The sequence below is a fragment of the Cherax quadricarinatus genome, chromosome 49 (assembly GCF_038502225.1).
Source record: "Cherax quadricarinatus isolate ZL_2023a chromosome 49, ASM3850222v1, whole genome shotgun sequence".
Lineage (NCBI taxonomy): Eukaryota > Metazoa > Arthropoda > Malacostraca > Decapoda > Parastacidae > Cherax > Cherax quadricarinatus.
In genome coordinates, this window is record NC_091340.1 from 16448785 (window position 1) to 16462156 (window position 13372).

The 13372-nt window shown below is 38.4% G+C and overlaps 1 protein-coding gene across 5 annotated transcripts in view; it reads left to right on the plus strand.

The window, feature by feature from the left end:
• Positions 1-267: 267 nt before the first annotated feature.
• Positions 268-13372, plus strand: part of grp (serine/threonine-protein kinase grp) — a 202113-nt gene continuing 189008 nt past the window's right edge. The window contains exon 1 of one of the 5 annotated variants that reach the window (XM_070095218.1): positions 268-346. The gene's annotated coding sequence lies outside the window, so the exon portion shown is untranslated. Of the gene's footprint in view, positions 461-524; positions 689-13372 lie in introns of those variants that run through there. The other 4 variants (XM_070095216.1, XM_070095222.1, XM_070095217.1 and 1 more) reach the window with 4 other exon arrangements.

The window sequence follows — 13372 nt, forward strand, 5'->3', positions numbered from 1 at the left end:
ACAGTGAAATTATTTTTTAATTGTTTGTGATGATAACAATATTATTTATGAATTAGATTAATTATTTGTATGAATACTATTTTGTAAATAATAATTACTGGTAGAGTGTAAGCAACTCCATACAACTGACGCCATGTACGGTGAAGAATTTAAAATGCAAATAATTTTGCAAATATATTTGTTTTAAAATATGTGATATTAAATATTAGTTTATTTTATTAGTTGTATGTATTAATGTTAATGTAATAATAGTCAGTGTGACTATTAATATGGTTGAGATGGCGCTGGTGGGTGGCTGTTGCTGCTGCTGCTGCTGCTGCTGCTGCTGCTGCTGTTGCTGCTGAGTGTGAGTGAAGGCGGCGCCAAACAGCTCAGTCAGCGTGGCTTGCATCTCCTGGTGTACTCTTGAAGGTTCCTTCTTGGTGGTGGTGCTGAGTGATCATCGTGGAAGATGTAGTGGGTAGTGTGAGAGGTTGTGTTGGTGTGAGTGTAGTAACAGAGGTGGCTGGTGTAGTGTAGTGGCTGGTAGGCCTAACACTGCCCCACGTGTTCACCACTCTCTCTCTCTTGCTCCTCATCACTCCTTCTCTACTTGACTCTCTGGCCCTGGGTACACGCTGGGATACTGCTGGAGGCTGTGGCATGGTGGTGATGGTGCCCAGGGGCGTCAGGAGGTCACATAGTGGCGGTAAATGTGGGTGGTGTTGGGGCAGGTGGTGGCAGGAACAGCTGATGGCGGGGACCGGCGCCCGCCATGCCCACCCAACATTCTACCCTCACTCATTCCTTCTTACTTTCCCTCTGCACACTCCACCATCTTCCTCACACTCCCACACAACAAAAATCACTGTTGACGCTTGTTCTGAAGGCAGCAGCGCCTCCACACACTGATAATTGCTGGCCCAGCTTCATCATATAGACACCATCATCATCACCATCATACTGGCCACTTTTCCTCTTATATTCTTCTTACACTTGCTTTAATGACTTGCATACAACTATTAATTTTCACTTCCTTGTTAATACAGAGAAAATAATCTCAAAATACTCATTGTTTTCGAGTTTGTATAACTTTAAGTTTCACGAATATTTATTCATTTTACCCACTAGTTTAATTTATATCTAATCTTAAGTTTGCTCAAAATGCATTGTATAACTATGGGCTTTTCCATGTTCTTTATGATACAATAACTTATATAATTATTATATAACAGTTTAATATGGAATATATATTGTTACTATTAATCTTTACATTAATTTAGTTATTTAACTAGCAGATTAATGTAGCAGCACTGCAGTAGGCTTTACTGACGAATTTTTATAATTTTGGTTTTAATTATTAACTATTAATGGTTCGTGGCTCGGTTGATAGTGCCTGCAGTTCTTGAATGAGGGACTCTGGATCGCTCCCTGGCACGGGGCAGAGACTTCGGGCATGTTAACTTAAACTTGCCGTCTGTCTACTTAGCAGTAATTAGGTGCTTGGGTGTTGATTTGTGGGTTGTTCAGCCTGACAAGATTAAAGGACTCCTATAGTAATGAGTATCTGATGGTCCATAGACTTTATTGGGTTATTCTGAGTTACTTGCCCTTGGTTTATTAATCCAAAAATAATCTTTCTCTGTAGAACTTTGGCATTGAAAACAAATGGTATAAAATACTGACACAATGGAAACATAAACACATAAGCAGTATTATGTGATCCTTTATTGACAACGTTTCACCCACACAGTGGACTTGATAGTCACAGATTTGTTTGTGACTTGATAAAGCCCACTGTGTGGGTGAAACGTTGTCAATAAACGATCACATTATGCTGCTTGTGTGTTTATATTTTCAGCTTTGGCATTACTTTACATTTTACCATGGAATAAATATTGTTGATAATTTGGTAGATTAGTGAAAATAATTGTTTTGGTTATCAGCATGACAGGACCAGTCAACACTAGTATTGTTATGTATATATATATATATATATATATATATATATATATATTATATATATATATATATATATATATATATATATATATATATATATATATATATATATATATATATATATATATATATATATATGCACCAATACCAATGACGGAGTTAGGTTATTGTAAATTAGGTTAGGTGTAGAGGGTGTGCCAAAGTATCAGTGGTTATTGGCTATTTTTGTGGTATCTGAAAAACTTGCTGATACCAGTCTATTTTTAAAATATTAATATAACACATAACTTGAAACCAGTAAAATTAACACTACCTAATTATTGTGAGGGGTTACTTACCTCCCGACACTCGCATGGATGCAACACAGTCTCGTGTAACTGTTCTGCCTTTATAAAAATTAACTTGACATTGCTTCAGCAAAGTGTTCAGAAAAATTTTGTCTTTTGGGCTATGCCATTTCCTGGATCCCATACAGCAGTGCTCATCTGACATTCCAGAAGTAATTGAGTTCAACATAACAGCTTCCACAATTCATTTGATAGCTCTACTGGTTAATGGTGCCAGTATTGTTAAGGACTTGAAGGGATGGGATACAACAGGTTGTGATGCTTCCTGTGTACACTTCAACTTATCCATGTTCGTATTCCTTAGCAGAGATTAACAAGGCATTGCTAACTAGGCATATAATAACTAGGTATATAGTAACTAGGTATATAGAGGCTCTTCAAAAATAAACTACCAAAGTACAAGTTCATTCAGACTGTACTGTATGTACCCACTGGAATAGCACTTAATGTTAGATTACATCTGTGAACTGAAAGCCATTGCACTGTACAATATTGCTTAGATTACACACCTTTCATCATTTGATGGAAATAAGTGGATTCTTATTGCAAAAGTTGTCTTTAACGATATTTCTCAAGAAAAACTATACATCTCTTTGAAAGAAATAATCTGGTTTCAGAAATACTGCCTTGCAATTCTCAGGCTTGAGTAGCACTTACCAGCTCTGTTAACCCTTTTAGGGTCACCAGGCCCTCTCTGAGACTTGTTTTCATGGTCGCCAAATTTAAAAAAAAAAAATTATTTTTCTTATGAAAAGATAGAGAATCTTTTCCCGATCATAATGACACCAGAAGTATGAAATTTTATTGAAAACTTAGGGAATTATGCTCTCGCGAAGTTAGTGGTCTCGACGATGTTTATGCATCAGTGATTTTGCTCACTTTGAGCCCTATTTTCAGCCAATTCCAGTCTACTAGTCGACAAAAATCATAACTATTTCGCTAGAACTATTTTTTCTATCGAATGAGTACAAGAAACCACCAATTTACCGATTTCAGCTATCCAATAAAGTGGTCAGAATTTAGCAACTTTGCCAATTTTACACTAATTTCAAAAGATGCCAATTTCCAATTAGGGTCCAGAGTAAACAAGACAGACATTCCTGGTGCTAAAATAACATTTCCTCTGTTCATTAGTCACGTCCCCACGCCCCTCTTACATTCTTTTGCTTTCCACTTTGAGTTTTTATTCTCACAAAAAATAGAAGATTTACTGTTATGCAGACTACTGCATTAGTGTAGAAATGGTTTAAATAATATCAGCGTACTTGTGAAAGAATATTAGCCTCACCAGTTGACATGTATTGGACACGTAGCATGATTTGTTTACTTTTGAACTTTGGTAAAATCAAACATTTCTGCTACTTTGAGCTTAGTTTCAAGGTACTTTTCATTGTAAAACCTGTCAAAATCATCTCAGTTTCTGTAATATGTCTTCCATTCTATGAAATGAGACCAGGAAAACTAGAATACAACAATAAATACCATACGAAAATACAGTGCAAAGTCGCTGTTTTAATCCAAAAAACGCGTTTTTTTTTCTCTCATTACGCACTTGTGCAGGATTTTTTTTTTATACTGCGCACACTGACCACAAAGACCCATTCTTTCATATGTATGCCTGCCAGCTTTCTCTCGCTAGATTTGAGGGCGCTAGAATTTAGGCGTACTAGTACGTCAAAAACCCTGGTGCGTAAGCCGTACTAGTACAGCCGAAACCTTGAAAGGGTTAACTAGGTTCAAGAGTTACACCGCTGACTACAATATTATGCTCAGCCCTTACCTAGAGTCCCAATGTAAGAATACCTCCTTCATTGCCATTACAGCAGACGAGTCATGTAAAACACAAATTAAGGAAAGAATTCAGTAGTTCAAGAACTCCAGAGTGCAACAACTGGTTTGTTAGCATTGATCAGCAAGAAGTTTGATGATGAAAGTAAAGATGTAACAGATATTGATTCTGATGAGTAATTTTGATGTGATGAATGGTTTGAAAAACTGACAAGTTGAAGATTGAGACACTTATGCAACATATGGGAATCTTTATTCAGGAAACGTTTCTCCACACAGTGGCTTCATCAGTCCAATACAAAGAAGAAAGGCGTAAGCAGAGGAGGAATTTGAGGTGATCAGTCCCTCAGCCTGGAGTCGATGTGTTCAGTCCATCAATCTTGTAGAATGTACAGCATCGGGCCGTAGACGTGACTTATATACTGTAGTGAGGTGAGGTAAAGCAGGAGGAGGTGAGGTCATAGTGGTACCATCCACTAGTCAAAGTAGGTCTTCGTCCAAAAGTTGAACAAGTGTTGAAGAATTCTTTGTGTCTCAATCTTCAACTGTCAGACACTGCAGCATCATGGGATCTTGTTACAAAGAATTCTTCAACACTTGTTCAACTTTTGGACGAAGACCTACTTCGACTAGTGGATGGTACCACTATGACCTCACCTCCTCCTGCTTCACCTCGCCTCACTACAGTATATAAGCCACGTCTACGGCCCTATGCTGTACATTCTACAAGATTGATGGACTGAACACATCGACTCCAGGCTGAGGGACTGATCACCTCAAATTCCTCCTCTGCTTACGCCTTTCTTCTTTGTATTGAACTGATGAAGCCACTGTGTGGCGAAACGTTTCCTGAATAAAGATTCCCATATGTTGCATAAGTGTCTCAATCTTCAGTAATTTTGATAAATGTTGTAGAGAAATTAGTCAGCATTCTCAACAATGACATCTGTCTAGGGAACTTTTTCCAAATCGCAAAAAATGGCAAATACCTGACAAGGGCATTATTGCTTTAAAGAAATCCACTAGAGAATTAAAAGAAAATGATAGTTCTTCCATTTCTGGCTAACCTAGACAGTAGTGAAAGATTGTTTAGCACTGGAGGGGACATTATTTCCTCATAGGCACAGAGTAACTTTCAAAAATAGGGAGATAAATGAGACAATTGTGCAGCATTTGAGTTTCTTTATTCTAGAAACATTGTACCAGCCAGTGACTTAAGTCTATTACAGAGAAAAACTATGGAAGATGAGGAGTTTGAGGTAATTAGTTGCTCATTTTGGAATAAACTTGATAAAAATGCAGCATGTTTGGAAAAAAGGGCTTACTGCAGAGAGGTTAAGAGAGTGGTGAAGCAATGTAAAAAGAGAGCAAATGAGAGAGTGGGTGAGATGTTATCAACAAATTTTGTTGAAAATAAGAAAGTTTTGGAGTGAGATTAACAAGATAAGTAAGCCTAGAGAACAAATGGATTTGTCAGTTAAAAATAGGAGAGGAGAGTTATTAAAAGAAAGAGTTAGAGGTATTGGGAAGATGGAGGGAATATTTTGAGGAATTGTTAAATGTTGATGAAGATAGGGAAGCTGTGATTTCATGTATAGGGCAAGGAGGAATAACATCTTGTAGGAGTGAGGAAGAGCCAGTTGTGAGTGTGGGGGAAGTTCGTGAGGCAGTAGGTAAAGTGAAAGGGGGTAAGGCAGCTGGGATTGATGGGATAAAGATAGAAATGTTAAAAGCAGGTGGGGATATAGTTATGGAGTGGTTGGTGCTATTATTTAATAAATGTATAGAAGAGGGTAGGGTACCTAGGGATTGGCAGAGAGCATGCATAGTTCCTTTGCATAAAGACAAAGGGGACAAAAGAGAGTGCAAAAATTATAGAGGGATAAGTCTTGAGTATACCTGGTAGAGTTATTATTGAAAGAATTAAGAGTAAAACGGAGAATGGGATAGCAGATGAACAAGGAGGCTTTAGGAAAGGTAAGGGATGTGTGGACCAGGTGTTTACAGTGAAACATATAAGTGAACAGTATTTAGATAAGGCTAAAGAGGTTTTTGTGGCATTTATGGATTTGGAAAAGGTGTATGACAGGGTGGATAGGGGGGCAGTGCGGCAGATGTTGCAGGTGTATGGTATAGGAGGTAGGTTACTGAAAGCAGTGAAGAGTTTTTACGAGGATAGTGAGGCTCAAGTTAGAGTATGTAGGAAAGAGGGAGATTATTTCCCAGTAAAAGTAGGCCTTAGACAAGGATGTGTGATGTCACCGTGGTTGTTTAATATATTTATAGATGGGGTTGTAAGAGAAGTAAATGCGAGGGTCTTGGCAAGAGGTGTGGAGTTAAAAGATAATCACACAGTGGGAGTTGTCACATTTGCTCTTTGCTGATGACACTGCTCTTGGGAGATTCTGAAGAGAAGTTGCAGAGGTTGGTGGATGAATTTGGTAGGGTATGTAAAAGAAGAAAATTAAAAGTGAATGCAGGAAAGAGTAAGGTTATGAGGATAACAAAAAGATTAGGTGATGAAAGATTGGATATCAGATTGGAGGGAGAGAGTATGGAGGAGGTGAATGTATTCAGATATTTGGGAGTGGACGTGTCAGCGGATGGGTCTATGAAAGATGAGGTGAATCATAGAATTGATGAGGGGAAAAGGGTGAGCAGTGAACTTAGGAGTCTGTGGAGACAAAGAACTTCGTCCTTGGAGGCAAAGAGGGGAATGTATGAGTGTAGTTTTACCAACGCTCTTATATGGGTGTGAAGTATGGGTGATGAATGTTGCAGCGAGGAGAAGGCTGGAGGCAGTGGAGATGTCATGTCTGAGGGCAATGTGTGGTGTGAATATAATGCAGAGAATTCGTAGTTTGAAAGTTAGGAGGAGGTGCGGGATTGCCAAAACTGTTGTCCAGAGGGCTGAGGAAGGGTTGTTGAGGTGGTTTGGACATGTAGAGAGAATGGAGCGATACAGAATGACTTCGAGTGTATCTGTCTTTAGTGGAAAGAAGGCAGGGTAGGGGTCAGCCTAGGAAAGGTTGGAGGGAGGGGGTAAAGGAGGTTTTGTGTGCGAGGGGCTTGGACTTCCAGTGGGCATGCGTGAGCGTGTTTGATAGGAGTGAATGGAGACAAATGGTTTTTAATGCTTGACGTGCCGTTGGAGTGCGAGCAAAGTAACATTTATGGAGGGATTCAGGGAAACCAGCAGGCCGGACTTGAGTCCTGTAGATGGGAAATACAGTGCCTGCACTCTGAAGGAGGGGTGTTAATGTTGGAGTTTAAAAACTGTAGTGTAAAGCACCCTTCTGGCAAGACAGTGATGGAGTGAATGATGGTGAAAGTTTTTCCTTTTCGGGCCACCCTGCCTTGGTGGGAATCGGCCAGTGTGCTAATAAATAATAAATAAAATACTGCAGACAGGTGAGGTAAAGCAGTGGTAGGTGGCATCACTAGGAATTCCCCTCGTCAAGATTCCAAGATGTTTGACGGAGTTTGTGTAAATGGTTTAGAAAACTGACACGTTGATAAATTAGCCTTACCTGTAGGCATGACCTACTTCCACTAGTGGATTTTTCCACTGGTGATGCTGCTTACCACTGCTTCACCTCAACTGTTTGCACTAGATAAGCCATTTCTTTGTACAGTGGAACCTCAAATATCAAACTTAATCCGTTCCAGGAGCTAGTTTTAAATTCGAAAAGTTTGAAAGGCGAAGCAATATTTCCCATAAGAAATAATGGAAATACAATTAATCCGTTCCAGAAACCTAAAAATATTCACAAAAAAATACATTTTATAGATAGTATTACATTATAGTTTTACATGCACAACAAATATAGTGTACGATTATTAATAAATTTAAATAAACATATAAAATAACATTTTTGATTACCTCTATTGAAGATTGGTGATGGCATCTGGAAGATAGGGAGGAGAGAGAGAGAGAGTTGGGGTTAGTGTTTGGAAGGGGAATCCCTCTCCATAAGGACTTTAGGTATCAAAGCCCTCTCTGGGGTTACTTCCCTTCTGTCTCTTAATGCCACTAGGACCAGCTTGAGTCACTGGACCCCTGTCTCACAAAATAACTGTCCACAGTCTTCTGTTTCTGGTGCCTCTTTAAGATTTCCCTAAAATGGGACATGGTTCTATCACTGAACTTGTTGCAAAGATGGCTTGTTTCAGCTTGCTCAGGGTGGTACTTCTCCACAAACATTTGGACATCATTCCATTTGGCGCAAATCTCCATAATCTTTGAAGAAGGCACCTCATCCACTCTCTCTTCCTCTGAAGCAAGTTCCTCAGCTGTGGTCTGATACTGTTCCAGATGAAGCTCTTCCAGCTCTTCAGTGGTTAGCTCTTCCCTGTGGTCCTCCTCCAACTCTTCCACATCCTTGCCACTCCTCCACATCTATGGTGTTTCTAACTTTCTTTACCACAGGGGTACCACTAGCAAGTTTCATGGTAGCTTATGTCACAGTCCCACAAGCATTAAACACAATGAATTAATCATAAAATGTTTGAATGAGACCGCAGGTTAGTGTTCACTCACATCAACAAAGCCAGACTGGCTCATGGCGCCTGCGCGGGAACGCGGACGGAGCGGGCTGGCAGACAGGTCCGGTACCTGGCGGTTCGAAAAAGGGCAAGTTCGATAATGGTGTCAGAGTTGGTTCGAAAAAAAGTCGATTTTGGAAGAGTTCGATAAGTGATACTTTCGAAATTCGAGGTTCCACTGTATATACACCTACCACCCGACTTATGACCTGCTCGACTTACGACGACTCTACTTACGACCGTGTTTTTTATGCCAAATTTCTGGGAAATAAACAAGTGTTTGTGTTGTACGCAGTGTTTATCCTAAACCTTACAGTATAAAATACAGTACTAACAGCATAAAAAGTAAAGTAAAACATGAAATACCAAAATAAAACAATAAAATAGTCATTACAAAAGTGTTATGTTGATATTCAGTAGTAAAGTTCGACTTGTGTCCATTTCGACTTAGGAACGGTTTCTCGGAACCGAACTCAGTCATAAAGTCGGATGGTAGGTGTATACTGTACTTTTTATCACAACTGATGGACTGGATGCATACTCAGGCTGAGGAACTGATCACCTCAAATTCCTCATCTTCCACCATTTCTCAATTTATTGGACTGAAAAAGCTACTGGCTGGTGAAATGTTTCCAGAATTAGGATACCCAAATGTTGTAAAAGTATCATTTATCAACTTGTTGGTTTTGTAAATCATGGATACAAAATGGGGAGATGTTCTTTTAACTTCAGTTTAGTATTTTTAATTTTATCCATTAGAATAATGTATGCAGGCCGGCAATCAGTTATCCGGTTCAGTCGGTAATCCGGCACTAATTTCGGCTAGCATAATTTCAAATTTCATCATTATACTGACTTGGAAACTGTACAGATTGTTGTAAATCCACAGCAGCAAGCCAGTGGAGGAGAAAGCAGTGATGAAAATGAGGATGATGTAGCAGAAAATCTCTCTTGATAGGTTAAGTGTACTCTAACCTAACCACTCTGTAATTCAGCAAACTCACTAATCCGGCACACTACAGGTCCCAGTGATGCCGGATTAGTGATGGCCGGCCTGTATTTTAATTTCAGGCATTGGAATAATCTTTTAATCCCAGTTATTACTATACTGTACATTTGTTTTCAAGTTTTCAGAATGTTTTTTTTAAACCTTTAATCATATGGTATGAGTATTGGATATTTTTGTATTTAAATGACAGTCATTCACTTTTATTTTCTTAACCCTTTGAGGGTCGACAGGCCCTCTCCGAAACTCGTTCTCAGGGTCGGCCAAATTTAAAAAAAAAAAAAAAATTATTTTCTCTTATGAAAAGATAGAGAATCTTTTCCCGATCATAAAGACACCAAAAGTTTGAAATTTGGTAGAAAACTTACGGAATTATGCTCTCGCAAAGTTAGCGGTCTCAGCGATGTTTACGCATCGGCGATTTTGCCCACTTTGAGCCCCATTTTCGGCCAATTTCACTGTACTAGTCGACAAAAAACATGAATATTTCGCTAGAACTCCATTTTTTCTATCGAATGGGTGCAAGAAACCACCCATTTATGAAATTCAACTATCCAGTACAGTGGTCAGAATTTAGCAATTTTGCCAATTTCACACAAATTTCAAAAGATGCCAATTTCCGAATAGGGTCCAGAATAAACAAGAAAGACATTCCTGGCACTAAAATGACATTTCCTCTAGTCATTAGTCACGTCTCAAGGCCCCTCTTATATTCTTTTGCTTTCCACTTTGAATTTTTATTCTCAAAAAATAAAAGATTTACTGTTATGCAGACTACTGCATTAGTGTAAAAAATGGTATAAATATTATTGGTGCACTTGTGTAAGAATATTAGACTCACCAGTTGACGTGTATTGCACGTTTGGCACGATTTGTTTACTTTTGAAGTTTGGTAAAAATCGAACATTTCTGCTACTTTGAGCTCAATTTCAAGGCACCTTTCATTGTAAAACCAGTCAAAATCATCTCAATTTCTGTAATATGTCTTCCATTCTATAAAATGAGACCAAGAAAACTAGAATACAACAATAAATACCATACGAAAATACACTGCAAAGTCGCTGATTTATTCCAAAAAAATGGTCAAAGTTTTTTTTTTCTCATTATGCACTGTGTGCTGCAGGATTTTTTTTAGACTGTGCACACTGACCACATAGACCCATTCTTTCATATGAAGGCCTACCAGCTTTCTCCCACTAGATTTGAGGCCGCTAGAATTTATGAGTACTAGTACGTCAAAAACCCCTACGCGTAAGACGTACTAGTACGACCAAAACCCTCAAAGGGTTAATTGAAATGATTGTCTTTGTCAGTTTACTGGAATAATACAGGGTGGGAGTATACAATACAATTTTTATTTCTTTGAAAGTTTACATTGAGATTCTGTAGTTAAAATAATGAGTTGCAGTGCAAAGACAGTCACTATCATGCCATGGCATTATGGGCAGACTAAATTAATGGCTTACAGATTACATACTTAATACTAGTGAAATTGATCATAGTTTAATTAAGTTGAACATCTATTTTTATTTAAAGCAGACAGTAAGTTAACTCAGTTACAATCTGGGGATATTACATTGGGACAGTTTGACGGTATTTTGTAGGTTGTGTATATCAGTAGTAAATATTTAAGTTATATTATTGGAATATAATATTGAGTGTTGGTGAGAGTAGTTTACAGTATGAGAATGCTACAATATTGTGTAAGGCAGTATAGTTTTGTGGAGGTATTTATACTATAGTGTGGTATTAAGTTATGTATAAACTTTGGGTATTTAAATTTTGAAGTGTTAAGATTTAGGTAATTGGGAGATCTTAATTTAAGTATTGAGTATTTAATATTTAGTTTAGGGTGAGAAGATGGTTTTCGAGAAGACTTAAGTTGATGCTCAGATTGGGTTACTTTAGTATTTACTGGTAATGAGTTCAAAATTTTTGGGCCCTTTATGTGCATAGTTCTTACACGAGCAACACTTGCTGATTGTCTGTAGCTTCCAAATTATGAAATTTAAATTTTTCCATGATGTAACTTAAATGGGGAAAGTTTGGATTCAGTGGGCATGGTCCATTGATTCAGAAAATTACTGAACATTTAAGAATATTGTAACTTGTAACACAGTACAGTATTACCTGGAGGGTGTTCCAGGGGTCAACACCCCCGTGGCCCAATCCTTGAAACAGGCCTCCCATGGCATCAAAGCCTGATTAACTGGGCTGTTACTACTGGCCCAAATGTAGTTCAACGTACGAACCTCAGCCCGGCTGATCGGGCACCACCTTCAGGTATCTGTCCAGCTCCCTCTTGAAGGTAGCCAGGGGCTCTATTGGTAATTCCCCTTATGCCTGGTGGGAGGCTGTTGAACAGTCTTGGTCCCCAGACATTTAATGTTTGTGTACCCATGGTGCCCCTACTTTTCATTGGGGGTATGTAGATTATACCTCTCTTGCCTGTGCTCCAGTGAGTACAGATCAGGTGACTTCAAGCATTCCCAGTAACTAAGGTGTTTGACAGAACTTATATATGCAGTAAAAGTTCTCTGCATTCTCTAGATCTGCAATTTCACCTGCTTTTAGTGGAGCTGTTAGTGTACAGCAGTATTTCAGTGTAGAGAGAACAAGTGTTTTAAAAGGGATCATCTTTAGCTTGGCATCCCTTGTTTTGAAGGTTCTCATTATCCGTCCTATCATTTCTCGTAGATGTGATAGTGACTTATGATCCTCGAAGGTTAGATTCTCCAACATTAACACTCCCAAGTCCTACATGCTGCTTTTCCATTTTTATGTGATTAGAGCTTGTAGTATACTCAGTTCTAGATATTTTTTCCTCCAGTTTTCCATAATGGAGTAGTTAGATAAGATAAGATTTCGTTCGGATTTTTAACCCCGGAGGGTTAGCCACCCAGGATAACCCAAGAAAGTCAGTGCGTCATCGAGGACTGTCTAACTTATTTCCATTGGGGTCCTTAACCCTTTGACTGTTTTCGACGTATAAATACGTCTTACGAGCCAATGTTTCTGACGTATATATACTCAATAATTCTAGCGGCTTCAAATCAAGTGGGAGAAAGCTGGTAGGCCCACATGTGAGAGAATGGGTCTGTGTGGTCAGTGTGCACCACATAAAAAAAATCCTGCAGCACACATTGCGTAATGAGAAAAAAAAACTGATCGTTTTTTTGGAATAAAACGCCGACTTTGAGGTGTATTTTCGTATAGTATTTATCGTTGTATTCGCGTTTTCATGGTCTTAGGTGATAAAATGGAAAACATATTACAGAAATAGAGATGATTTTCATTACTTTTACGATGAAAACGACCTTGAAACTGAGCTCAAAGTAGCAGAAATGTTCGATTTTTACCAATGTTCAAGAGTAAATAAATCACACCACACGTCCAATACACGTCAACTGGGGAGTCTAATATTCTTTCACTAGTGCACTGATATTATTTATACCATTTTTACAATAATGCAGTCGTCTGCATAACAGTAAATTTTGTATTTTTTTGTATGAATAAAAAATCAAAATAGAAAGCAATAATAATATAAGAGGGGCCTAGAGATGTGACTAATGAACAGAGCATATGTTATTTTAGTGCCACGAATGTCTACCTTGTTTATTCTGGACCCTATTTTGAAATTGGCATCTTTTTTATTTTGCGTGAAATTGGCCAAATTGCCAATTTCTGACCACCATATTGGGTAGTCCAAATTAGTAAATGGGAGGTTTCTTGTACTCAGCTGATA